Raw genomic sequence first — 24,712 nt, 5'->3', positions numbered from 1 at the left:
GAGTGGAGGAGAGGAGGAGCGGAGGAGTGGAGGAGAGGAGCTGAGGATAGGAGGAGAGGAGGAGCGGAGGAGAGAAGGAACTGAGGAGAGGAGAAGGAGAGGGGGAACTGAGGAGAGATGGAGAGGAGGAGCGGAGGAGAGAAGGAACTGAGGAGAGGAGGAGAGGAGGAGGAGAGGAGGAGAGGAGGAACTGAGGAGAGATGGAGAGGAGGAGCGGAGGAGAGAATGAGCTGGGGAGAGGAGGAGAGGAGGAGAGGAGAGGAGGAGAGGAGGAGAGGAGGATAGGAGCTGAGGAAAGGAGGAGAGGAGGAGAGGAGGAGAGGAGCTGAGGAAAGGTGGAGAGGAGGAGAGGAGGAGAGGAGCTGAGGAAAGGAGGAGTGGAGGAGAGGAGCTGAGGAAAGGAGGAGAGGAGGAGAGGAGCTGAGGAAAGGAGGAGTGGAGGAGAGGAGCTGAGGAAAGGAGGAGTGGAGGAGAGGAGCTGAGGAAAAGAGGAGAGGAGGAGAGGAGCTGAGGAAAGGTGGAGAGGAGGAGAGGAGCTAAGGAAAGGAGGAGAGGAGGAGAGGAGCTGAGGAAAGGAGGAGTGGAGGAGAGGAGCTGAGGAAAGGAGGAGAGGAGGAGAGGAGCTGAGGAAAGGAGGAGAGGAGGAGAGGAGCTGAGGAAAGGAGGAGTGGAGGAGAGGAGCTGAGGAAAGGAGGAGAGGAGGAGAGGAGCTGAGGAAAGGTGGAGAGTAGGAGAGGAGCTGAGGAAAGGAGGAGTGGAGGAGAGGAGCTGAGGAAAAGAGGAGAGGAGGAGAGGAGCTGAGGAAAGGTGGAGAGGAGGAGAGGAGCTAAGGAAAGGAGGAGTGGAGGAGAGGAGCTGAGGAAAGGAGGAGAGGAGGAGAGGAGCTGAGGAAAGGTGGAGAGTAGGAGAGGAGCTGAGGAAAGGAGGAGAGGAGGAGAGGAGCTGAGGAAAGGAGGAGAGGAGGAGAGGAGCTGAGGAAAGGAGGAGAGGAGGAGAGGAGCTGAGGAAAGGTGGAGAGTAGGAGAGGAGCTGAGGAAAGGAGGAGAGGAGGAGAGGAGCTGAGGAAAGGAGGAGTGGAGGAGAGGAGCTGAGGAAAGGAGGAGAGGAGGAGAGGAGGAACTGAGGGAGAGGAGGAGAGGTGGAAGGAGTGGATGGAAGGAGGACCTGAGGAGAGGAGGAGAGGAGGAACAGAGGAGAGGAGGAACAGAGGTGAAAAGGAGAGGAGGAGCGGAGGAGAAGAGGGGAGAGGAGGTGAAGAGGAGAGGAGAGGAGAGGAGGAGAAGAGGAGAGGGGAAGAGAAGAGAGGAGGAGAAGGAGAGGAGGAGAGGAGAGGAGATGAAGAACTGAGAAGAGAAGGAGAGGAGGAGAGGAGAGGGAGGAGCAGAGGAGAGAAGGAAGAGAGAGGAGAGAAGGAAGAGAGGAGAGGAGAGGAGGAGAGGAGAGGAGAGGAGGAACTGAGGAGATAACGAGAGGAGGAGCGGAGGGAGAGGAGAAGAGGAGGAGAGGAGAGGAGTAGAGGAGGAACTGAGGAGAGAAGGAGAGGAGGAGAAGAGGAGAGGAGGGAGAAGGAACTGAGTAGAGGAGGAGAGGAGGAGAGAAGGAAGAGAGGAGAGGAGGAGGGGAGGAGAGGAGGAACTGAGTAGAGGAGGGGGAGGAGTAACTGAGAAGAGGAGGAGGGGAGGAGAGGAGGAACTGAGGAGAGGAGGAACTGAGGAGAGGAGGAACTGAGGAGAGAAGGAGAGGAGGAGAGAAGGAACTGAGTAGAGGAGGGAGGAGTAACTGAGAAGAGGAGGAGGGGAGGAGAGGAGGAACTGAGGAGAGAAGGAGAGGAGGAGAGAAGGAACTGAGTAGAGGAGGGGAGGAGTAACTGAGAAGAGGAGGAGGGGAGGAGAGGAGGAACTGAGGAGAGAATGAGAGGAGGAGAGGAGGAGAGAAGGAGAGGAGGAGAGAAGGAACTGAGGAGAGAATGAGAGGAGGAGAGAATGAGAGGAGGAGAGGAGGACCTGAGGAGAGAAGGAGAGGAGGACCTGAGGAGAGAAGGAGAGGAGGAGAGAAGGAACTGAGGAGAGAAGGAGAGGAGGAGAGAAGGAACTGAGGAGAGAAGGAGAGGAGGAGAGAAGGAACTGAGGAGAGAATGAGAGGAGGAGAGGAGAGGAGGAGAGGGGGGGCGGAGGTGAGAAGTAACTGAGGAGAGGAGGAGGAGAGGAGCTGAGGAGAGGAGGAGAGGAGGAACTGAGGAGAGAAGGAGAGGAGGAGCGGAGGAGTGGAGGAGAGGAGGAGCGGAGGAGTGGAGGAGAGGAGCTGAGGATAGGAGGAGAGGAGGAGCGGAGGAGAGAAGGAACTGAGGAGAGGAGGAGAGGAGAAGGAGAGGGGGAACTGAGGAGAGATGGAGAGGAGGAGCGGAGGAGAGAAGGAACTGAGGAGAGGAGGAGAGGAGGAGGAGAGGAGGAGAGGAGGAACTGAGGAGAGATGGAGAGGAGGAGCGGAGGAGAGAATGAGCTGGGGAGAGAAGGAGAGGAGGAGAGGAGAGGAGGAGAGGAGGAGAGGAGGATAGGAGCTGAGGAAAGGAGGAGAGGAGGAGAGGAGCTGAGGAAAGGAGGAGAGGAGGAGAGGAGCTGAGGAAAGGAGGAGAGGAGGAGAGGAGCTGAGGAAAGGTGGAGAGTAGGAGAGGAGCTGAGGAAAGAAGGAGAGGAGGAGAGGAGCTGAGGAAAGGAGGAGTGGAGGAGAGGAGCTGAGGAAAGGAGGAGAGGAGGAGAGGAGGAACTGAGGAGAGGAGGAGAGGTGGAAGGAGTGGATGGAAGGAGGACCTGAGGAGAGGAGGAGAGGAGGAACAGAGGAGAGGAGGAACAGAGGTGAAAAGGAGAGGAGGAGCGGAGGAGAAGAGGGGAGAGGAGGTGAAGAGGAGAGGAGAGGAGAGGAGAGGAGGAGAAGAGGAGAGGGGAAGAGAAGAGAGGAGGAGAAGGAGAGGAGGAGAGGAGAGGAGATGAAGAACTGAGAAGAGAAGGAGAGGAGGAGAGGAGGAGAGGAGGAGCAGAGGAGAGAAGGAAGAGAGGAGAGAAGGAAGAGAGGAGAGGAGAGGAGGAGAGGAGAGGAGAGGAGGAACTGAGGAGATAACGAGAGGAGGAGCGGAGGAGAGGAGAAGAGGAGGAGAGGAGAGGAGTAGAGGAGGAACTGAGGAGAGAAGGAGAGGAGGAGAAGAGGAGAGGAGGAGAGAAGGAACTGAGTAGAGGAGGAGAGGAGGAGAGAAGGAAGAGAGGAGAGGAGGAGGGGAGGAGAGGAGGAACTGAGTAGAGGAGGGGAGGAGTAACTGAAAAGAGGAGGAGGGGGAGGAGAGGAGGAACTGAGGAGAGGAGGAACTGAGGAGAGGAGGAACTGAGGAGAGAAGGAGAGGAGGAGAGAAGGAACTGAGTAGAGGAGGGGAGGAGTAAATGAGAAGAGGAGGAGGGGAGGAGAGGAGGAACTGAGGAGAGAAGGAGAGGAGGAGAGAAGGAACTGAGTAGAGGAGGGGAGGAGTAACTGAGAAGAGGAGGAGGGGAGGAGAGGAGGAACTGAGGAGAGAATGAGAGGAGGAGAGGAGGAGAGAAGGAGAGGAGGAGAGAAGGAACTGAGGAGAGAATGAGAGGAGGAGAGAATGAGAGGAGGAGAGGAGGACCTGAGGAGAGAAGGAGAGGAGGAGAGGAGGAACAGAGGAGAGGAGGCACTGAGGAGAGAAGGAGAGGAGGAGAGGTGGAAGGAGTGGATGAGAGGAGGACCTGAGGAGAGAAGGAGAGGGGGAGAGGAGGAACAGAGGAGAGGAGAGGAGGCACTGAGAAGAGAAGGAGAGGAGGAGAGGAGGAGAGGAGGAACTGAGGAGAGGAGAGGAGGAGAGGAGGAACTGAGGAGATGAGGAACTGAGGAGAGAAGGAGAGGAGGAGAGGTGGAAGGAGTGGATGAGAGGAGGCACTGAGGAGAGAAGGAGAGGAGGAATGGAGGAACAGAGGAGATGAGGCACTGAGAAGAGAAGGAGAGGAGGAGAGGAGGAGCGGAGGAGAGGAGGATATTAGAGGAGGAACTGAGGAGAGAAGGAGAGGAGGAAGGGAGGAGGAGAGGATGCACTGAGGAGAGAAGGAGATGAGGAGAGGAGGAACTGAGGAGACAAGGAGAGGGGGAACTGAGGAGAGGAGGAGAGGAGGAGTGGAGGAGAGTAGAGGAGGAGAGGAGGAACTGAGTAGAGGAGGGGAGGAGTAACTGAGAAGAGGAGGAGGGGAGGAGAGGAGGAACTGAGGAGAGGAGGAGAGGTGGAAGGAGTGGATGGAAGGAGGACCTGAGGAGAGGAGGAACTGAGGAGAGGAGGAACTGAGGAGAGAAGGAGAGGAGGAGAGAAGGAACTGAGGAGAGAATGAGAGGAGGAGAGGAGGAGAGAGAAGGAGAGGAGGAGAGAAGGAACTGAGGAGAGAATGAGAGGAGGAGAGAATGAGAGGAGGAGAGGAGGAAGGAGAGGATGAGAGGAGGACCTGAGGAGAGAAGGAGAGGAGGAGAGAAGGAACTGAGGAGAGAAGGAGAGGATGAGAGGAGGAACTGAGGAGAGAAGGAGAGGAGGAGAGAAGGAACTGAGGAGAGAATGAGAGGAGAGGAGAGGAGGAGGGAGGAGAGGGGGGGCGGAGGTGAGAAGTAACTGAGGACAGGAGGAGGAGAGGAGCTGAGGAGAGGAGGAGAGGAGGAACTGAGGAGAGAAGGAGAGGAGGAGTGGAGGAGTGGAGGAGAGGAGGAGCGGAGGAGTGGAGGAGAGGAGCTGAGGATAGGAGGAGAGGAGGAGCGGAGGAGAGAAGGAACTGAGGAGAGGGAGAAGGAGAGGGGGAACTGAGGAGAGATGGAGAGGAGGAGCGGAGGAGAGAAGGAACTGAGGAGAGGAGGAGAGGAGGAGGAGAGGAGGAGAGGAGGAACTGAGGGAGAGATGGAGAGGAGGAGCGGAGGAGAGAATGAGCTGGGGAGAGGAGGAGAGGAGGAGAGGAGAGGGAGGAGAGGAGGAGAGGAGGATAGGAGCTGAGGAAAGGAGGAGAGGAGGAGAGGAGGAGAGGAGCTGAGGAAAGGTGGAGAGGAGGAGAGGAGGAGAGGGAGCTGAGGAAAGGAGGAGTGGAGGAGAGGAGCTGAGGAAAGGAGGAGAGGAGGAGAGGAGCTGAGGAAAGGAGGAGTGGAGGAGAGGAGCTGAGGAAAGGAGGAGTGGAGGAGAGGAGCTGAGGAAAAGAGGAGAGGAGGAGAGGAGCTGAGGAAAGGTGGAGAGGAGGAGAGGAGCTAAGGAAAGGAGGAGAGGAGGAGAGGAGCTGAGGAAAGGAGGAGTGGAGGAGAGGAGCTGAGGAAAGGAGGAGAGGAGGAGAGGAGCTGAGGAAAGGAGGAGAGGAGGAGAGGAGCTGAGGAAAGGAGGAGTGGAGGAGAGGAGCTGAGGAAAGGAGGAGAGGAGGAGAGGAGCTGAGGAAAGGTGGAGAGTAGGAGAGGAGCTGAGGAAAGGAGGAGTGGAGGAGAGGAGCTGAGGAAAAGAGGAGAGGAGGAGAGGAGCTGAGGAAAGGTGGAGAGGAGGAGAGGAGCTAAGGAAAGGAGGAGTGGAGGAGAGGAGCTGAGGAAAGGAGGAGAGGAGGAGAGGAGCTGAGGAAAGGTGGAGAGTAGGAGAGGAGCTGAGGAAAGGAGGAGAGGAGGAGAGGAGCTGAGGAAAGGAGGAGAGGAGGAGAGGAGCTGAGGAAAGGAGGAGAGGAGGAGAGGAGCTGAGGAAAGGTGGAGAGTAGGAGAGGAGCTGAGGAAAGGAGGAGAGGAGGAGAGGAGCTGAGGAAAGGAGGAGTGGAGGAGAGGAGCTGAGGAAAGGAGGAGAGGAGGAGAGGAGGAACTGAGGAGAGGAGGAGAGGTGGAAGGAGTGGATGGAAGGAGGACCTGAGGAGAGGAGGAGAGGAGGAACAGAGGAGAGGAGGAACAGAGGTGAAAAGGAGAGGAGGAGCGGAGGAGAAGAGGGGAGAGGAGGTGAAGAGGAGAGGAGAGGAGAGGAGGAGAAGAGGAGAGGGGAAGAGAAGAGAGGAGGAGAAGGAGAGGAGGAGAGGAGAGGAGATGAAGAACTGAGAAGAGAAGGAGAGGAGGAGAGGAGGAGAGGAGGAGCAGAGGAGAGAAGGAAGAGAGGAGAGAAGGAAGAGAGGAGAGGAGAGGAGGAGAGGAGAGGAGAGGAGGAACTGAGGAGATAACGAGAGGAGGAGCGGAGGAGAGGAGAAGAGGAGGAGAGGAGAGGAGTAGAGGAGGAACTGAGGAGAGAAGGAGAGGAGGAGAAGAGGAGAGGAGGAGAGAAGGAACTGAGTAGAGGAGGAGAGGAGGAGAGAAGGAAGAGAGGAGAGGAGGAGGGGAGGAGAGGAGGAACTGAGTAGAGGAGGGGAGGAGTAACTGAGAAGAGGAGGAGGGGAGGAGAGGAGGAACTGAGGAGAGGAGGAACTGAGGAGAGGAGGAACTGAGGAGAGAAGGAGAGGAGGAGAGAAGGAACTGAGTAGAGGAGGGGAGGAGTAACTGAGAAGAGGAGGAGGGGAGGAGAGGAGGAACTGAGGAGAGAAGGAGAGGAGGAGAGAAGGAACTGAGTAGAGGAGGGGAGGAGTAACTGAGAAGAGGAGGAGGGGAGGAGAGGAGGAACTGAGGAGAGAATGAGAGGAGGAGAGGAGGAGAGAAGGAGAGGAGGAGAGAAGGAACTGAGGAGAGAATGAGAGGAGGAGAGAATGAGAGGAGGAGAGGAGGACCTGAGGAGAGAAGGAGAGGAGGACCTGAGGAGAGAAGGAGAGGAGGAGAGAAGGAACTGAGGAGAGAAGGAGAGGAGGAGAGAAGGAACTGAGGAGAGAAGGAGAGGAGGAGAGAAGGAACTGAGGAGAGAATGAGAGGAGGAGAGGAGAGGAGGAGAGGGGGGCGGAGGTGAGAAGTAACTGAGGAGAGGAGGAGGAGAGGAGCTGAGGAGAGGAGGAGAGGAGGAACTGAGGAGAGAAGGAGAGGAGGAGCGGAGGAGTGGAGGAGAGGAGGAGCGGAGGAGTGGAGGAGAGGAGCTGAGGATAGGAGGAGAGGAGGAGCGGAGGAGAGAAGGAACTGAGGAGAGGAGGAGAGGAGAAGGAGAGGGGGAACTGAGGAGAGATGGAGAGGAGGAGCGGAGGAGAGAAGGAACTGAGGAGAGGAGGAGAGGAGGAGGAGAGGAGGAGAGGAGGAACTGAGGAGAGATGGAGAGGAGGAGCGGAGGAGAGAATGAGCTGGGGAGAGAAGGAGAGGAGGAGAGGAGAGGAGGAGAGGAGGTGAGGAGGATAGGAGCTGAGGAAAGGAGGAGAGGAGGAGAGGAGCTGAGGAAAGGAGGAGAGGAGGAGAAGAGCTGAGGAAAGGAGGAGAGGAGGAGAGGAGCTGAGGAAAGGTGGAGAGTAGGAGAGGAGCTGAGGAAAGAAGGAGAGGAGGAGAGGAGCTGAGGAAAGGAGGAGTGGAGGAGAGGAGCTGAGGAAAGGAGGAGAGGAGGAGAGGAGGAACTGAGGAGAGGAGGAGAGGTGGAAGGAGTGGATGGAAGGAGGACCTGAGGAGAGGAGGAGAGGAGGAACAGAGGAGAGGAGGAACAGAGGTGAAAGGAGAGGAGGAGCGGAGGAGAAGAGGGGAGAGGAGGTGAAGAGGAGAGGAGAGGAGAGGGAGAGGAGGAGAAGAGGAGAGGGGAAGAGAAGAGAGGAGGAGAAGGAGAGGAGGAGAGGAGAGGAGATGAAGAACTGAGAAGAGAAGGAGAGGAGGAGAGGAGGAGAGGAGGAGCAGAGGAGAGAAGGAAGAGAGGAGAGAAGGAAGAGAGGAGAGGAGAGGAGGAGAGGAGAGGAGAGGAGGAACTGAGGAGATAACGAGAGGAGGAGCGGAGGAGAGGAGAAGAGGAGGAGAGGAGAGGAGTAGAGGAGGAACTGAGGAGAGAAGGAGAGGAGGAGAAGAGGAGAGGAGGAGAGAAGGAACTGAGTAGAGGAGGAGAGGAGGAGAGAAGGAAGAGAGGAGAGGAGGAGGGGAGGAGAGGAGGAACTGAGTAGAGGAGGGGAGGAGTAACTGAAAAGAGGAGGAGGGGAGGAGAGGAGGAACTGAGGAGAGGAGGAACTGAGGAGAGGAGGAACTGAGGAGAGAAGGAGAGGAGGAGAGAAGGACCTGAGTAGAGGAGGGGAGGAGTAACTGAGAAGAGGAGGAGGGGAGGAGAGGAGGAACTGAGGAGAGAAGGAGAGGAGGAGAGAAGGAACTGAGTAGAGGAGGGGAGGAGTAACTGAGAAGAGGAGGAGGGGAGGAGAGGAGGAACTGAGGAGAGAATGAGAGGAGGAGAGGGAGGAGAGAAGGAGAGGAGGAGAGAAGGAACTGAGGAGAGAATGAGAGGAGGAGAGAATGAGAGGAGGAGAGGGGACCTGAGGAGAGAAGGAGAGGAGGACCTGAGGAGAGAAGGAGAGGAGGAGAGAAGGAACTGAGGAGAGAAGGAGAGGAGGAGAGAAGGAACTGAGGAGAGAAGGAGAGGAGGAGAGAAGGAACTGAGGAGAGAATGAGAGGAGGAGAGGAGAGGAGGAGGAGGGGGGGGCGGAGGTGAGAAGTAACTGAGGAGAGGAGGAGGAGAGGAGCTGAGGAGAGGAGGAGAGGAGGAACTGAGGAGAGAAGGAGAGGAGGAGCGGAGGAGTGGAGGAGAGGAGGAGCGGAGGAGTGGAGGAGAGGAGCTGAGGATAGGAGGAGAGGAGGAACTGAGGAGAGAAGGAACTGAGGAGAGGAGGAGAGGAGAAGGAGAGGGGGAACTGAGGAGAGATGGAGAGGAGGAGCGGAGGAGAGAAGGAACTGAGGAGAGGAGGAGAGGAGGAGGAGAGGAGGAGAGGAGGAACTGAGGAGAGATGGAGAGGAGGAGCGGAGGAGAGAATGAGCTGGGGAGAGGAGGAGAGGAGGAGAGGAGAGGAGGAGAGGAGGAGAGGAGGATAGGAGCTGAGGAAAGGAGGAGAGGAGGAGAGGAGGAGAGGAGCTGAGGAAAGGTGGAGAGGAGGAGAGGAGGAGAGGAGCTGAGGAAAGGTGGAGTGGAGGAGAGGAGCTGAGGAAAGGAGGAGTGGAGGAGAGGAGCTGAGGAAAGGAGGAGAGGAGGAGAGGAGCTGAGGAAAGGAGGAGTGGAGGAGAGGAGCTGAGGAAAGGAGGAGTGGAGGAGAGGAGCTGAGGAAAGGAGGAGTGGAGGAGAGGAGCTGAGGAAAAGAGGAGAGGAGGAGAGGAGCTGAGGAAAGGAGGAGAGGAGGAGAGGAGCTGAGGAAAGGTGGAGAGTAGGAGAGGAGCTGAGGAAAGGAGGAGAGGAGGAGAGGAGCTGAGGAAAAGAGGAGAGGAGGAGAGGAGCTGAGGAAAGGAGGAGTGGAGGAGAGGAGCTGAGGAAAGGAGGAGAGTAGGAGAGGAGCTGAGGAAAGGAGGAGTGGAGGAGAGGAGCTGAGGAAAAGAGGAGAGGAGGAGAGGAGCTGAGGAAAGGTGGAGAGGAGGAGAGGAGCTTAGGAAAGGAGGAGAGGAGGAGAGGAGCTGAGGAAAGGAGGAGTGGAGGAGAGGAGCTGAGGAAAGGAGGAGAGGAGGAGAGGAGCTGAGGAAAGGAGGAGAGGAGGAGAGGAGCTGAGGAAAGGAGGAGTGGAGGAGAGGAGCTGAGGAAAGGAGGAGAGGAGGAGAGGAGCTGAGGAAAGGTGGAGAGTAGGAGAGGAGCTGAGGAAAGGAGGAGTGGAGGAGAGGAGCTGAGGAAAAGAGGAGAGGAGGAGAGGAGCTGAGGAAAGGTGGAGAGGAGGAGAGGAGCTAAGGAAAGGAGGAGTGGAGGAGAGGAGCTGAGGAAAGGAGGAGAGGAGGAGAGGAGCTGAGGAAAGGTGGAGAGTAGGAGAGGAGCTGAGGAAAGGAGGAGTGGAGGAGAGGAGCTGAGGAAAGGAGGAGTGGAGGAGAGGAGCTGAGGAAAGGAGGAGAGTAGGAGAGGAGCTGAGGAAAGGAGGAGAGGAGGAGAGGTCTGCACAACACAGTTTGCTGTCTGATTCTTCTGTTAGGAGATTACTATCACATCTGTTTCAGATCAAAGACACTCATCAATTGAAAATGTTTTCATGCTCAAAAAAAGGCTTAAATTGAAACTTTATTACATTAAGAATTACTGATTAGTTATGGAGGAACAATGAATAAATGGTTAAGTCCTGCTTTGTTCTTTTCTCTACCCCCCCTCTTCGGTCTCTCCCAGGTCTTTACGCATCACAATGAGGAGGCATCCTCCACCCCCTCCTGGTCTCTCCCAGGTCCTCCACCATGACAGCTTTGTAACCAGGTTCTCACTGGCCTGCTGCTCTGAGGGAGCCAGGAGACGCCTCAGTATAACCGGGCCTGCTGCTCTGAGGGAGCCAGGAGACGCCTCAGTATAACCGGGCCTGCTGCTCTGAGGCAGCCAGGAGACACCTCAGTATAACCAGGCCTGCTGCTCTGAGGCAGCCAGGAGACACCTCAGTATAACCGGGCCTGCTGCTCTGAGGGAGCCAGGAGACACCTCAGTATAACAAGGCCTGCTGCTCTGAGGGAGCCAGGAGACACCTCAGTATAACCGGGCCTGCTGCTCTGAGGGAGCCAGGAGACGCCTCAGTATAACCGGGCCTGCTGCTCTGAGAGAGCCAGGAGACGCCTCAGTATAACCAGGCCTGCTGCTCTGCAGGGAGCCAGGAGACACCTCAGTATAACTGGGCCTGCTGCTCTGAGGGAGCCAGGAGACACCTCAGTATAACCGGGCCTGCTGCTCTGAGGGAGCCAGGAGACACCTCAGTATAACCAGGCCTGCTGCTCTGAGGCAGCCAGGAGACACCTCAGTATAACCGGGCCTGCTGCTCTGAGGGAGCCAGGAGACACCTCAGTATAACCGGGCCTGCTGCTCTGAGGGAGCCAGGAGACGCCTCAGTATAACCAGGCCTGCTGCTCTGAGGGAGCCAGGAGACACCTCAGTATAACCAGGCCTGCTGCTCTGAGGGAGCCAGGAGACACCTCAGTATAACCAGGCCTGCTGCTCTGAGGGAGCCAGGAGACACCTCAGTATAACCAGGCCTGCTGCTCTGAGGGAGCCAGGAGACACCTCAGTATAACCAGGCCTGCTGCTCTGAGGGAGCCAGGAGACACCTCAGTATAACCAGGCCTGCTGCTCTGAGGGAGCCAGGAGACACCTCAGTATAACCAGGCCTGCTGCTCTGAGGGAGCCAGGAGACACCTCAGTATAACCGGGCCTGCTGCTCTGAGGCAGCCAGGAGACACCTCAGTATAACCAGGCCTGCTGCTCTGAGGGAGCCAGGAGACGCCTCAGTATAACCAGGCCTGCTGCTCTGAGGGAGCCAGGAGACGCCTCAGTATAACCGGGCCTGCTGCTCTGAGGCAGCCAGGAGACACCTCAGTATAACCGGGCCTGCTGCTCTGCAGGGAGCCAGGAGACACCTCAGTATAACCAGGCCTGCTGCTCTGCAGGGAGCCAGGAGACGCCTCAGTATAACCGGGCCTGCTGCTCTGAGGGAGCCAGGAGACGCCTCAGTATAACCAGGCCTGCTGCTCTGCAGGGAGCCAGGAGACACCTCAGTATAACCGGGCCTGCTGCTCTGAGGCAGCCAGGAGACGCCTCAGTATAACCGGGCCTGCTGCTCTGAGGCAGCCAGGAGACGCCTCAGTATAACCGGGCCTGCTGCTCTGAGGGAGCCAGGAGACACCTCAGTATAACCGGGCCTGCTGCTCTGAGGCAGCCAGGAGACGCCTCAGTATAACCGGGCCTGCTGCTCTGCAGGGAGCCAGGAGACGCCTCAGTATAACCAGGCCTGCTGCTCTGAGGGAGCCAGGAGACGCCTCAGTATAACCGGGCCTGCTGCTCTGCAGGGAGCCAGGAGACACCTCAGTATAACCGGGCCTGCTGCTCTGCAGGGAGCCAGGAGACGCCTCAGTATAACCAGGCCTGCTGCTCTGAGGCAGCCAGGAGATGTTGCATTGTCTCACACTGACCAAAGAACTAGCTCAACACACACACACACACCACACTCACACACACACACACACACACACACCATCACATGCACGTCAGTAATGATTTCCTGATTTTGTTGTAAATATCAAGTTGACAGGAAGGGCCTTTGGTTTCCTTTATTTCCACTGTTTGGTCATTGATTTGCTTTCATTTATTTAAAAAAAAATGTTTTGCTTATCAGCGTGATTACATATTTTTTTTAAATCTTGGTGTGTGTTGGTGTTGTTTTTACATGAGGGTTGTTTTGCTTTAAATGGGCTCCCTGTAGAGTTGATTTACTAAATTGCAAAAAGGTAATTCACATCTCAGTAATTAGGCTAGTGAGAAATACATTTACACAACTGAAATATGCCTTGTTGTTTTAAAATAAATAAAAAAAACTTGTGTGATATTACTGTACATAGATTTAAAAAGCCCTCCTCTGGGTTTTTAATTCATTAATTATTTCAAATAAAATACAACGGTTTTATTTATTTTGTCTGTGAATACAACACTAGACCACCATCCATTGCTATTTCGGTTTGCAGTTCTGTAAATCCCTCAATGCCGAGCAAATGAAGCTCAGAGAAGACAAGAGGAAGAGACTATTCCTATTTTCTTAACCCCTCTCCCACTTCCTCTGAACAGCAGTATTACTTACAAACAACACAGAACGTCATTACCACACAGAACAAACAACACAGAACGTCATTACCACACAGAACAAACAACACAGAACACTGCATTACCACACAGAACAAACAACACAGAACACCTCATTACCACACAGAACAAACAACACAGAATACTGCATTACCACACAGAACAAACAACACAGAACACCTCATTACCACACAGAACAAACAACACAGAATACTGCATTACCACACAGAACAAACAACACAGAACACCTCATTACCACACAGAACAAACAACACAGAACACCTCATTACCACACAGAACAAACAACACAGAACACCTCATTACCACACAGAACACCTCATTACCACACAGAACAAACAACACAGAATACTGCATTACCACACAGAACAAACAACACAGAACACCTCATTACCACACAGAACAAACAACACAGAACACCTCATTACCACACAGAACAAACAACACAGAACACCTCATTACCACACAGAACAAACAACACAGAACACTGCATTACCACACAGAACAAACAACACAGAATACTGCATTACCACACAGAACAAACAACACAGAACACCTCATTACCACACAGAACAAACAACACAGAACACCTCATTACCACACAGAACAAACAACACAGAACACTGCATTAACACAGAACGTCATTAACACACAGAACAAACAACACAGAACACTTCATTAACACAGAACAAACAACACAGAACACTTCATTAACACAATAAACAAAGGTTGCACATTTTGGGGAATATTCAGGGGTGGAAAATTTCCTTAGGAATTAACGGGAATATATGGGAATTAATGGAAATGCAAATTTAATACCATTTAATTGTAGATGTTTTTTGCATTGGATACATTTACCATATCATATGGAGACAGAAATATAAAAATTTGACCTTCTCATAAGTAGACATGATTAAATGATTAAATCCTTCCAATAGACGTCACGGTGGTGGTGGGTAGTTCTGTCATGGCCGTCGAATGAAGAGGACCAAAGCGCAGCGTGGTGAGCGTACACATTCCTTTTATTTAGAAATGACGCAAACAATAAACAATATAAAACAACCGTGAAGCTTAAGTGTGCCACAAACAAAGTTAACTCCCACAGCGAAAGGAGGGAAAAGGGTACCTAAGTATGGTTCCTAATCAGAGACAACAATAGACAGCTGTCCCTGATTGAAAACCCTAACTTGCCAAAACATAGAAATACAAAATAATAGAAAAACGAAACATAGCATGCCCACCCCACCTCACACCCTGACCTAACCAAATAGAGAAATACAATGGCTCTCTAAGGTCAGAGCATGACAAGAGAAATAAATAAAAATATTTTGTTACAAATTGAACTTTAGTTGACTCTTCACATGGGATGATTTCACTGAACAACACAAGGGAATATTGAATGATCCCCAATGATTTATCGCATCTACCAAAAACATTTAAAATGTTCTGTAAAATGATAGTCTAGAAACTAAAACTTTGGTTGTCTTCCTCTCAGGCTTCCATGTCTTCTCCCTGGACCTCCTCAATGTCCACCTCTTGAACATTGGACTCAAAGGCCTCATCTTCACTGTCCCTTTGCAACCTTTTTGAGGATGGATCGTTGTCAGGCTCAAAAAGCCTCACATTTGCCCGGGTGGCACCAACTTTTCAACCCTTGTATTGGTCAGCCTGTTGTGTGTTAATGCCTGTGGTGAAGTGGGTGTCTGTAGTGATGCCTTAAGCAGTGAGATGCAGCGCCTTAGACCTCTGCGCTACTCGGGAGCTAAAAACCCGTAGCTCCAGCCCTTAGCTCCAGCCCTTAGCTCCAGCCCTTAGCTCCAGCCCGTAGCTCCAGCCCTTAGCTCCAGCCCTTAGCTCCAGCCCTTAGCTCCAGCCCTTAGCTCCAGCCCTTACCTCCAGCCCTTAGCTCCAGCCCTTAGGTCCAGCCCTTAGCTCCAGCCCTTAGCTCCAGCCCTTAGCTCCAACCCTTAGCTCCAGCCCTTAGCTCCAGCCCTTAGCTCCAGCCCTTAGCTCCAGCCCTTAGCTCCAGCCCGTAGCTCCAGCCCTTAGCTCCAGCCCTTAGCTCCAGCCCTTAGCTCCAGCCCTTAGCTCCAGGTCTTAGCTCCAGCCCTTAGCTCCAGCCCTTACCTCCAGCCCTTAGCTCCAGCCCTTAGGTCCAGCCCTTAGCTCCAGCCCTTAGCTCCAGCCCTTAGCTCCAACCCTTAGCTCCAGCCCTTAGCTCCAGCCCTTAGCTCCAGCCCTTAGCTCCAGCCCTTAGCTCCAGGTCTTAGCTCCAGCCCTTAGCTCCAGGTCTTAGCTCCAGCCCTTAGCTCCAGCCCTTAGCTCCAGCCCTTAGCTCCAACCCTTAGCTCCAACCCTTAGCTCCAGGTCTTAGCTCCAGCCCTTAGCTCCAGCCCTTAGCTCCAGCCCTTAGCTCCAGCCCTTAGCTCCAGCCCTTAGCTCCAGGTCTTAGCTCCAGCCCTTAGCTCCAGCCCTTAGCTCCAACCCTTAGCTCCAACCCTTAGCTCCAGGTCTTAGCTCCAGCCCTTAGCTCCAGCCCTTAGCTCCAGCCCTTAGCTCCAGCCCTTAGCTCCAACCCTTAGCTCCAGCCCTTAGCTCCAGCCCTTAGCTCCAGCCCTTAGCTCCAGCCCTTAGGTCCAGCCCTTACCTCCAGCCCTTAGCTCCAACCCTTAGCTCCAGCCCTTAGCTCCAGCCCTTAGCTCCAGCCCTTAGCTCCAGCCCTTAGGTCCAGGCCTTAGCTCCAGGCCTTAGCTCCAGGCCTTAGCTCCAGCCCTTAGCTCCAGCCCTTAGCTCCAGCCCTTAGCTCCAGCCCTTAGCTCCAGGTCTTAGCTCCAGCCCTTAGCTCAAGCCCTTAGCTCCAGCCCTTAGCTCCAGCCCTTAGCTCCAGCCCTTAGCTCCAACCCTTAGCTCCAGCCCTTAGCTCCAACCCTTAGCTCCAACCCTTAGCTCCAGCCCTTAGCTCCAGCCCTTAGCTCCAGCCCTTAGCTCCAGCCCTTAGCTCCAGGTCTTAGCTCCAGGTCTTAGCTCCAGCCCTTAGCTCCAGCCCTTAGCTCCAGCCCTTAGCTCCAGCCCTTAGCTCCAGCCCTTAGCTCCAGGTCTTAGCTCCAGCCCTTAGCTCCAGCCCTTAGCTCCAGCCCTTAGCTCCAACCCTTAGCTCCAGCCCTTAGCTCCAGCCCTTAGCTCCAGCCCTTAGCTCCAGCCCTTAGCTCCAGCCCTTAGCTCCAGCCCTTAGCTCCAGCCCTTAGCTCCAGCCCTTAGCTCCAGCCCTTAGCTCCAGCCCTTAGCTCCAGCCCTTAGCTCCAACCCTTAGCTCCAGCCCTTAGCTCCAGCCCTTAGCTCCAACCCTTAGCTCCAACCCTTAGCTCCAGCCCTTAGCTCCAGCCCTTAGCTCCAACCCTTAGCTCCAGCCCTTAGCTCCAGCCCTTAGCTCCAGCCCTTAGCTCCAGCCCTTAGCTCCAGGTCACAGGTCCAGCCCTTAGCTCCAGCCTTTAGCTCCAGCCCTTAGCTCCAGCCCTTAGCTCCAGCCCTTAGCTCCAACCCTTAGCTCCAGGTCACAGGTCCAGGTCTTAGCTCCAGCCCTTAGCTCCAGCCCTTAGCTCCAGCCCTTAGCTCCAGCCCTTAGCTCCAACCCTTAGCTCCAGGTCACAGCTCCAGCCCTTAGCTCCAACCCTTAGCTCCAGCCCTTAGCTCCAGCCCTTAGCTCCAACCCTTAGCTCCAGCCCTTAGCTCCAGCCCTTAGCTCCAGCCCTTAGCTCCAACCCTTAGCTCCAACCCTTAGCTCCAGCCCTTAGCTCCAGCCCTTAGCTCCACCCCTTAGCTCCAGCCCTTAGCTCCAGCCCTTAGCTCCAGCCCTTAGCTCCAGCCCTTAGCTCCAGCCCTTAGCTCCAGGTCACAGGTCCAGCCCTTAGCTCCAGCCTTTAGCTCCAGCCCTTAGCTCCAGCCCTTAGCTCCAACCCTTAGCTCCAGGTCACAGGTCCAGGTCTTAGCTCCAGCCCTTAGCTCCAGCCCTTAGCTCCAGCCCTTAGCTCCAGCCCTTAGCTCCAACCCTTAGCTCCAGGTCACAGGTCCAGGTCTTAGCTCCAGCCCTTAGCTCCAGCCCTTAGCTCCAACCCTTAGCTCCAGGTCACAGGTCCAGCCCTTAGCTCCAGCCCTTAGCTCCAACCCTTAGCTACAGGTCACAGGTCCAGCCCTTAGCTCCAGCCCTTAGCTCCAGCCCTTAGCTCCAACCCTTAGCTCCAACCCTTAGCTCCAACCCTTAGCTCCAACCCTTAGCTCCAGCCCTTAGCTCCAGCCCGTAGCTCCAGCCCTTAGCTCCAGCCCTTAGCTCCAACCCTTAGCTCCAGCCCTTAGCTCCAGCCCTTAGCTCCAACCCTTAGCTCCAGCCCTTAGCTCCAGCCCTTAGCTCCAGCCCTTAGCTCCAGCCCTTTGCTCCAGCCCTTAGGTCCAGCCCTTAGCTCCAGCCCTTAGCTCCAGCCCTTAGCTCCAGCCCTTACTTCCAGCCCTTACCTCCAGCCCTTAGCTCCAGCCCTTAGCTCCAGCCCTTAGCTCCAGCCCTTAGCTCCAGCCCTTAGCTCCAGGTCACAGGTCCAGCCCTTAGCTCCAGCCCTTAGCTCCAGCCCTTAGCTCCAGCCCTTAGCTCCAACCCTTAGCTCCAACCCTTAGCTCCAGGTCACAGGTCCAGGTCTTAGGTCCAGCCCTTAGCTCCAACCCTTAGCTCCAGGTCACAGGTCCAGCCCTTAGCTCCAGCCCTTAGCTCCAACCCTTAGCTCCAGGTCACAGGTCCAGCCCTTAGCTCCAGCCCTTAGCTCCAGCCCTTAGCTCCAACCCTTAGCTCCAACCCTTAGCTCCAACCCTTAGCTCCAGCCCTTAGCTCCAGCCCTTAGCTCCAACCCTTAGCTCCAGGTCACAGGTCCAGGTCTTAGCTCCAGCCCTTAGCTCCAGCCCTTAGCTCCAGCCCTTAGCTCCAGCCCTTAGCTCCAACCCTTAGCTCCAGGTCATAGCTCCAGCCCTTAGCTCCAACCCTTAGCTCCAGCCCTTAGCTCCAGCCCTTAGCTCCAGCCCTTAGCTCCAGCCCTTAGCTCCAGCCCTTAGCTCCAGCCCTTAGCTCCAACCCTTAGCTCCAACCCTTAGCTCCAGCCCTTAGCTCCAGCCCTTAGCTCCAACCCTTAGCTCCAGCCCTTAGCTCCAGCCCTTAGCTCCAGCCCTTAGCTCCAGCCCTTAGCTCCAGCCCTTAGCTCCAGGTCACAGGTCCAGCCCTTAGCTCCAGCCTTTAGCTCCAGCCCTTAGCTCCAGCCCTTAGCTCCAACCCTTAGCTCCAGGTCACAGGTCCAGGTCTTAGCTCCAGCCCTTAGCTCCAGCCCTTAGCTCCAGCCCTTAGCTCCAACCCTTAGCTCCAGGTCACAGGTCCAGGTCTTAGCTCAAGCCCTTAGCTCCAGCCCTTAGCTCCAACCCTTAGCTCCAGGTCACAGGTCCAGCCCTTAGCTCCAGCCCTTAGCTCCAACCCTTAGCTACAGGTCACAGGTCCAGCCCTTAGCTCCAGCCCTTAGCTCCAGCCCTTAGCTCCAACCCTTAGCTCCAACCCTTAGCTCCAACCCTTAGCTCCAACCCTTAGCTCCAGCCCTTAGCTCCAGCCCGTAGCTCCAGCCCTTAGCTCCAGCCCTTAGCTCCAACCCTTAGCTCCAGCCCTTAGCTCCAGCCCTTAGCTCCAACCCTTAGCTCCAGCCCTTAGCTCCAGCCCTTAGCTCCAGCCCTTAGCTCCAGCCCTTAGCTCCAGCCCTTAGGTCCAGCCCTTAGCTCCAGCCCTTAGCTCCAGCCCTTAGCTCCAGCCCTTACTTCCAGCCCTTACCTCCAGCCCTTAGCTCCAGCCCTTAGCTCCAGCCCTTAGCTCCAGCCCTTAGCTCCAGCCCTTAGCTCCAGGTCACAGGTCCAGCCCTTAGCTCCAGCCCTTAGCTCCAGCCCTTAGCTCCAGCCCTTAGCTCCAACCCTTAGCTCCAACCCTTAGCTCCAGGTCACAGGTCCAGGTCTTAGGTCCAGCCCTTAGCTCCAACCCTTAGCTCCAGGTCACAGGTCCAGCCCTTAGCTCCAGCCCTTAGCTCCAACCCTTAGCTCCAGGTCACAGGTCCAGCCCTTAGCTCCAGCCCTTAGCTCCAGCCCTTAGCTCCAACCCTTAGCTCCAACCCTTAGCTCCAACCCTTAGCTCCAGCCCTTAGCTCCAGCCCTTAGCTCCAGCCCTTAGCTCCAGCCCTTAGCTCCAGCCCTTAGCTCCAACCCTTAGCTCCAGCCCTTAGCTCCAGCCCTTAGCTCCAGCCCTTAGCTCCAGCCCTTAGCTCCAGGTCTTAGCTCCAGCCCTTAGCTCCAACCCTTAGCTCCAGCCCTTAGCTTCAGCCCTTAGCTCCAGCCCTTAGCTCCAGCCCTTAGCTCCAGCCCTTAGCTCCAGGTCACAGGTCCAGCCCTTAGCTCCAGCCTTTAGCTCCAGCCCTTAGCTCCAGCCCTTAGCTCCAACCCTTAGCTCCAGGTCACAGGTCCAGGTCTTAGCTCCAGCCCTTAGCTCCAGCCCTTAGCTCCAGCCCTTAGCTCCAGCCCTTAGCTCCAACCCTTAGCTCCAGGTCACAGCTCCAGCCCTTAGCTCCAACCCTTAGCTCCAGCCCTTAGCTCCAGCCCTTAGCTCCAACCCTTAGCTCCAGCCCTTAGCTCCAGCCCTTAGCTCCAGCCCTTAGCTCCAACCCTTAGCTCCAACCCTTAGCTCCAGCCCTTAGCTCCAGCCCTTAGCTCCAACCCTTAGCTCCAGCCCTTAGCTCCAGCCCTTAGCTCCAGCCCTTAGCTCCAGCCCTTAGCTCCAGCCCTTAGCTCCAGCCCTTAGCTCCAGGTCACAGGTCCAGCCCTTAGCTCCAGCCATTAGCTCCAGCCCTTAGCTCCAGCCCTTAGCTCCAACCCTTAGCTCCAGGTCACAGGTCCAGGTCTTAGCTCCAGCCCTTAGCTCCAGCCTTTAGCTCCAGCCCTTAGCTCCAGCCCTTAGCTCCAACCCTTAGCTCCAGGTCACAGGTCCAGGTCTTAGCTCCAGCCCTTAGCTCCAGCAATTAGCTCCAACCCTTAGCTCCAGGTCACAGGTCCAGCCCCTAGCTCCAGCCCTTAGCTCCAACCCTTAGCTACAGGTCACAGGTCCAGCCCTTAGCTCCAGCCCTTAGCTCCAGCCCTTAGCTCCAACCCTTAGCTCCAACCCTTAGCTCCAACCCTTAGCTCCAACCCTTAGCTCCAGCCCTTAGCTCCAGCCCGTAGCTCCAGCCCTTAGCTCCAGCCCTTAGCTCCAACCCTTAGCTCCAGCCCTTAGCTCCAGCCCTTAGCTCCAACCCTTAGCTCCAACCCTTAGCTCCAGCCCTTAGCTCCAGCCCTTAGCTCCAGCCCTTAGCTCCAGCCCTTAGGTCCAGCCCTTAGCTCCAGCCCTTAGCTCCAGCCCTTAGCTCCAGCCCTTAGCTCCAGCCCTTAGCTCCAGCCCTTAGCTCCAGCCCTTAGCTCCAGCCCTTAGCTCCAGCCCTTAGCTCCAGCCCTTACTTCCAGCCCTTACCTCCAGCCCTTAGCTCCAGCCCTTAGCTCCAGCCCTTAGCTCCAGCCCTTAGCTCCAGCCCTTAGCTCCAGCCCTTAGCTCCAGGTCACAGGTCCAGCCCTTAGCTCCAGCCCTTAGCTCCAGCCCTTAGCTCCAGCCCTTAGCTCCAGCCCTTAGCTCCAGCCCTTAGCTCCAACCCTTAGCTCCAACCCTTAGCTCCAGCCCTTAGCTCCAGCCCTTAGCTCCAGCCCTTAGGTCCAGCCCTTAGGTCCAGCCCTTAGCTCCAGCCCTTAGCTCCAGCCCTTAGCTCCAGCCCTTAGCTCCAGCCCTTAGCTCCAGCCCTTACCTCCAGCCCTTACCTCCAGCCCTTAGCTCCAGCCCTTAGCTCCAGCCCTTAGCTCCAGCCCTTAGCTCCAGCCCTTAGCTCCAGGTCACAGGTCCAGCCCTTAGCTCCAGCCCTTAGCTCCAGCCCTTAGCTCCAGCCCTTAGCTCCAACCCTTAGCTCCAACCCTTAGCTCCAGGTCACAGGTCCAGGTCTTAGCTCCAGCCCTTAGCTCCAACCCTTAGCTCCAGGTCACAGGTCCAGCCCTTAGCTCCAGCCCTTAGCTCCAACCCTTAGCTCCAGGTCACAGGTCCAGCCCTTAGCTCCAGCCCTTAGCTCCAGCCCTTAGCTCCAACCCTTAGCTCCAACCCTTAGCTCCAACCCTTAGCTCCAACCCTTAGCTCCAACCCTTAGCTCCAGGTCACAGGTCCAGGTCTTAGCTCCAGCCCTTAGCTCCAGCCCTTAGCTCCAGCCCTTAGCTCCAGCCCTTAGCTCCAGCCCTTAGGTTCAATCCTTAGGTTCAATCCTTAGCTCCAGCCCTTAGGTCCAGCCCTTAGGTCCAGCCCTTAGGTCCAGCCCTTAGCTCCAGCCCTTAGCTCCAACAATTAGTTTCAACCCTTAGCTCCAGCCCTTAGCTCCAACCCTTAGCTCCAACCCTTAGCTCCAACCCTACGCTCCAGGTCACAGGTCCAGCCCTTAGCTCCAGCCCTTAGCTCCAGCCCTTAGCTCCAGCCCTTAGCTCCAGCCCTTAGCTCCAACCCTTAGGTCCAACCCTTAGGTCCAACCCTTAGCTCCAACCCTTAGGTCCAACCCTTAGCTCCAGGTCACAGGTCCAGGTCTTAACTCCAGCCCTTAGCTCCAGCCCTTAGCTCCAGCCCTTAGCTCCAGCCCTTAGGTCCAGCCCTTAGCTCCAGGCCTTAGCTCCAGGCCTTAGCTCCAGGCCTTAGCTCCAGGCCTTAGCTCCAGGCCTTAGCTCCAGGTCTTAGCTCCAGGTCACAGGTCCAGTTCTTAGCTCCAGCCCTTAGCTCCAGCCCTTAGCTCCAGCCCTTAGCTCCAGCCCTTAGGTCCAGCCCTTAGCTCCAGGCCTTAGCTCCAGGCCTTAGCTCCAGGCCTTAGCTCCAGGCCTTAGCTCCAGCCCTTAGCTCCAGGTCACAGGTCCAGGTCTTAGCTCCAGCCCTTAGCTCCAGCCCTTAGCTCCAGCCCTTAGCTCCAGCCCTTAGGTCCAGCCCTTAGCTCCAGGCCTTAGCTCCAGGCCTTATCTCCAGGCCTTAGCTCCAGGCCTTAGCTCCAGGCCTTAGCTCCAGGTCTTAGCTCCAACCCTTAGCTCCAGGTCACAGGTCCAGGTCTTAGCTCCAGCCCTTTAGTCCTTTCATAGCATCTGTTCTAATGATACTGTTATTACTAGCAGGACAAGCAGTGAAGAGCAGTTCAACAACAATGCCAAGCACTGTTTCACTGGGATCAAACTATTGTTGTCACACAAACACATGGAGGCATGCACACACACACACACACACACACCAGAAATAGTGACAGTGCGTGGGCCTCTCCCAAACAAACAGCGACAGCAGAGAAACCTATAATTCCGTCAATCCTGTCATTAAGAGTTTCACTCACGTTTACGCTACAATAAACTGGCAGAAAGATAAACGTCCTCGGATAAAATTATGAATAATTTCACGAGGTGACACTAATATCCCGAGTTCCAAATGAAACCCTATAGAGGGAATAGGCTGTGATTTGGGACACTACTCGTGAACACAGCTCCAAGCACACAGATCACAACATAGTGATGTTTCCTCCATTTCTCTCTGTCACCTGTCACCGTCTTACAGGAGGTTTTCAGTTTTGATGGAACCAATTATATGAAAAGGAATTACATTCTGATCAAATATGATGTGTAGAACTATCTGTTAAATGTACGTTGCGTTTCAATGTCATTTGAAGAAATGAGTGTAAATCCTGTACTTATGTCAGTCAACTAGAGGTAGAATGTGTTTTTTTTTCTCCTGCGATGCAAACATCTGACAATTATATGCAGACATTAGTCTAAAGATGAAAACGTGATTTCTAAAATGGACGCTTTTTCATGTTTGAAATGTAATCTAATTTGATTCATTGAGAATGAACACATCACGTCAATCGACTATAATTGGAAAATATTTTGACCTGAAATCTGTCAGAGCAAAATGTATGTAAATGATGTGCAATCTGTCTGGCGACGAGTCTTGACTCTGAGATCAGACTCTATTCCAAATAGCACCCTATATAGGTAACTACTTTTGACATGATTCCTATGGGATAATATCCTCAGAGTGGGATAGCTTCAGGATTAGATGATCCTCCAGAACCTTCTGCTTCAAGACGAGATGATCCTCCAGAACCTTCTGCTTCGGGATTAGATGATCCTCCAGAACCTTCTGCTTCAGGATGAGATGATCATCCAGAACCTTCTGCTTCAGGATAAGATGATCCTCCAGAACCTTCTGCTTCAGGAATAGATGATCATCCAGAACCTTCTGCTTCAGGAATAGATGATCATCCAGAACCTTCTGCTTCAAGACGAGATGATCCTCCAGAACCTTCTGCTTCGGGATTAGATGATCCTCCAGAACCTTCTGCTTCGGGATTAGATGATCATCCAGAACCTTCTGCTTCAAGACGAGATGATCCTCCAGAACCTTCTGCTTCGGGATTAGATGATCCTCCAGAACCATCTGCTTCAGGATTAGATGATCCTACAGAACCATCTGCTTCAGGATTAGATGATCCTCCAGATCCTTCTGCTTCAGGATGAGATGATCTTCCAGAACCTTCTGCTTTAGGACTAGATGATCCTCCAGAACCTTCTGCTTCAGGACTAGATTATCCTCCAGAACCTTCTGCTTCAGGACTAGATGATCATCCAGAACCTTCTGCTTCAGGAATAGATGATCCTCCAGAACCTTCTGCTTCAGGACTAGATGATCCTCCAGAACCTTCTGCTTCGGGATTAGATGATCCTCCAGATCCTTCTGTGTGACTGATATATCTTCTGTCACACACATCCATGCATTGAGTCAAGGTGTGTCCAAGATGGCATCCTGTAACTTATAGTGCACTACTTTTCCCTACATAGTGCACTAATATTACCTATCAAGTTCACTACTATCCCCTATATAGTGGACTACATGTCCCTATATAGTGCACTACATTTCCCTATATAGTGGACTACATTTCCATATATAGTGGACTACATTTCCAAATATAGTGCACTACATTTCCCTATACAGTGCACTACTCTTCCTCTAAAGGTCTCTGGTCAACAGTAGGGCACTATACAAGGAACAGGATGCCATTTGGATTTAACAATAGACGTAGGTCATAGGTCATCCCTGAATACAGTTACTCTGATACCTGGCAGACCTGACAAAGGCCACCGCAGTCTACTACAGAATACACTACCACTACGACTACTCCACTGACATACCATCTACACTACCACTACCACTACCACTACCACTACCACTACCACTACTCAAATCAAATGTATTTATATAGCCCTTTGTACATCAGCTGATATCTCAAAGTGCTGTACAGAAACCCAGCCTAAAACCCCAAACAGCAAGCAATGCAGGTGTAGAAGCACGGTGGTTAGGAAAAACTCTGTAGAAAGGCCAAAACCTAAGAAGAAACCTAGAGAGGAACCAGGCTATGTGGGGTGGTCAGTCCTCTTCTGGCTGTGCCGGGTAGAGATTATAACAGAACATGGCCAAGATGTTCAAATGTTCATAAATGACCAGCATGGTCGAATAATAATAAGGTAGAACAGTTGAAATTGGAGCAGCAGCACGGCCAGGAGGACTGGGGACAGCAAGGAGTCATCATGTCAGGTAGTCCTGGGGAATGGTCCTAGGGCTCAGGTCCTCCGAGAGAGAGAAGGAGAGAATTAGAGAACGCACACTTAGATTCACATAGGACACCGAATTGGACAGGAGAAGTACTCCAGATATAACAAACTGACCCCAGCCCCCCGACACATAAACTACTGCAGCATAAATACTGGAGGCTGAGACAGGAGGGGTCAGGAGACACTGTGGCCCCACCTGAGGACACCCCCGGACAAGGCCAAACAGGAAGGATATAACCCCACCCACTTTGCCAAAGCACAGCCAAAGCACAGCCCCCACACCACTCCACTGACATACCATCTACA

Source organism: Oncorhynchus masou, chromosome 9 (assembly GCF_036934945.1).
Source record: "Oncorhynchus masou masou isolate Uvic2021 chromosome 9, UVic_Omas_1.1, whole genome shotgun sequence".
In the NCBI taxonomy this organism is placed as follows: Eukaryota; Metazoa; Chordata; class Actinopteri; order Salmoniformes; family Salmonidae; genus Oncorhynchus; species Oncorhynchus masou.
The sequence above is the reverse complement of the archived record's forward strand: the minus strand, read 5'-3'. Positions refer to the sequence as shown.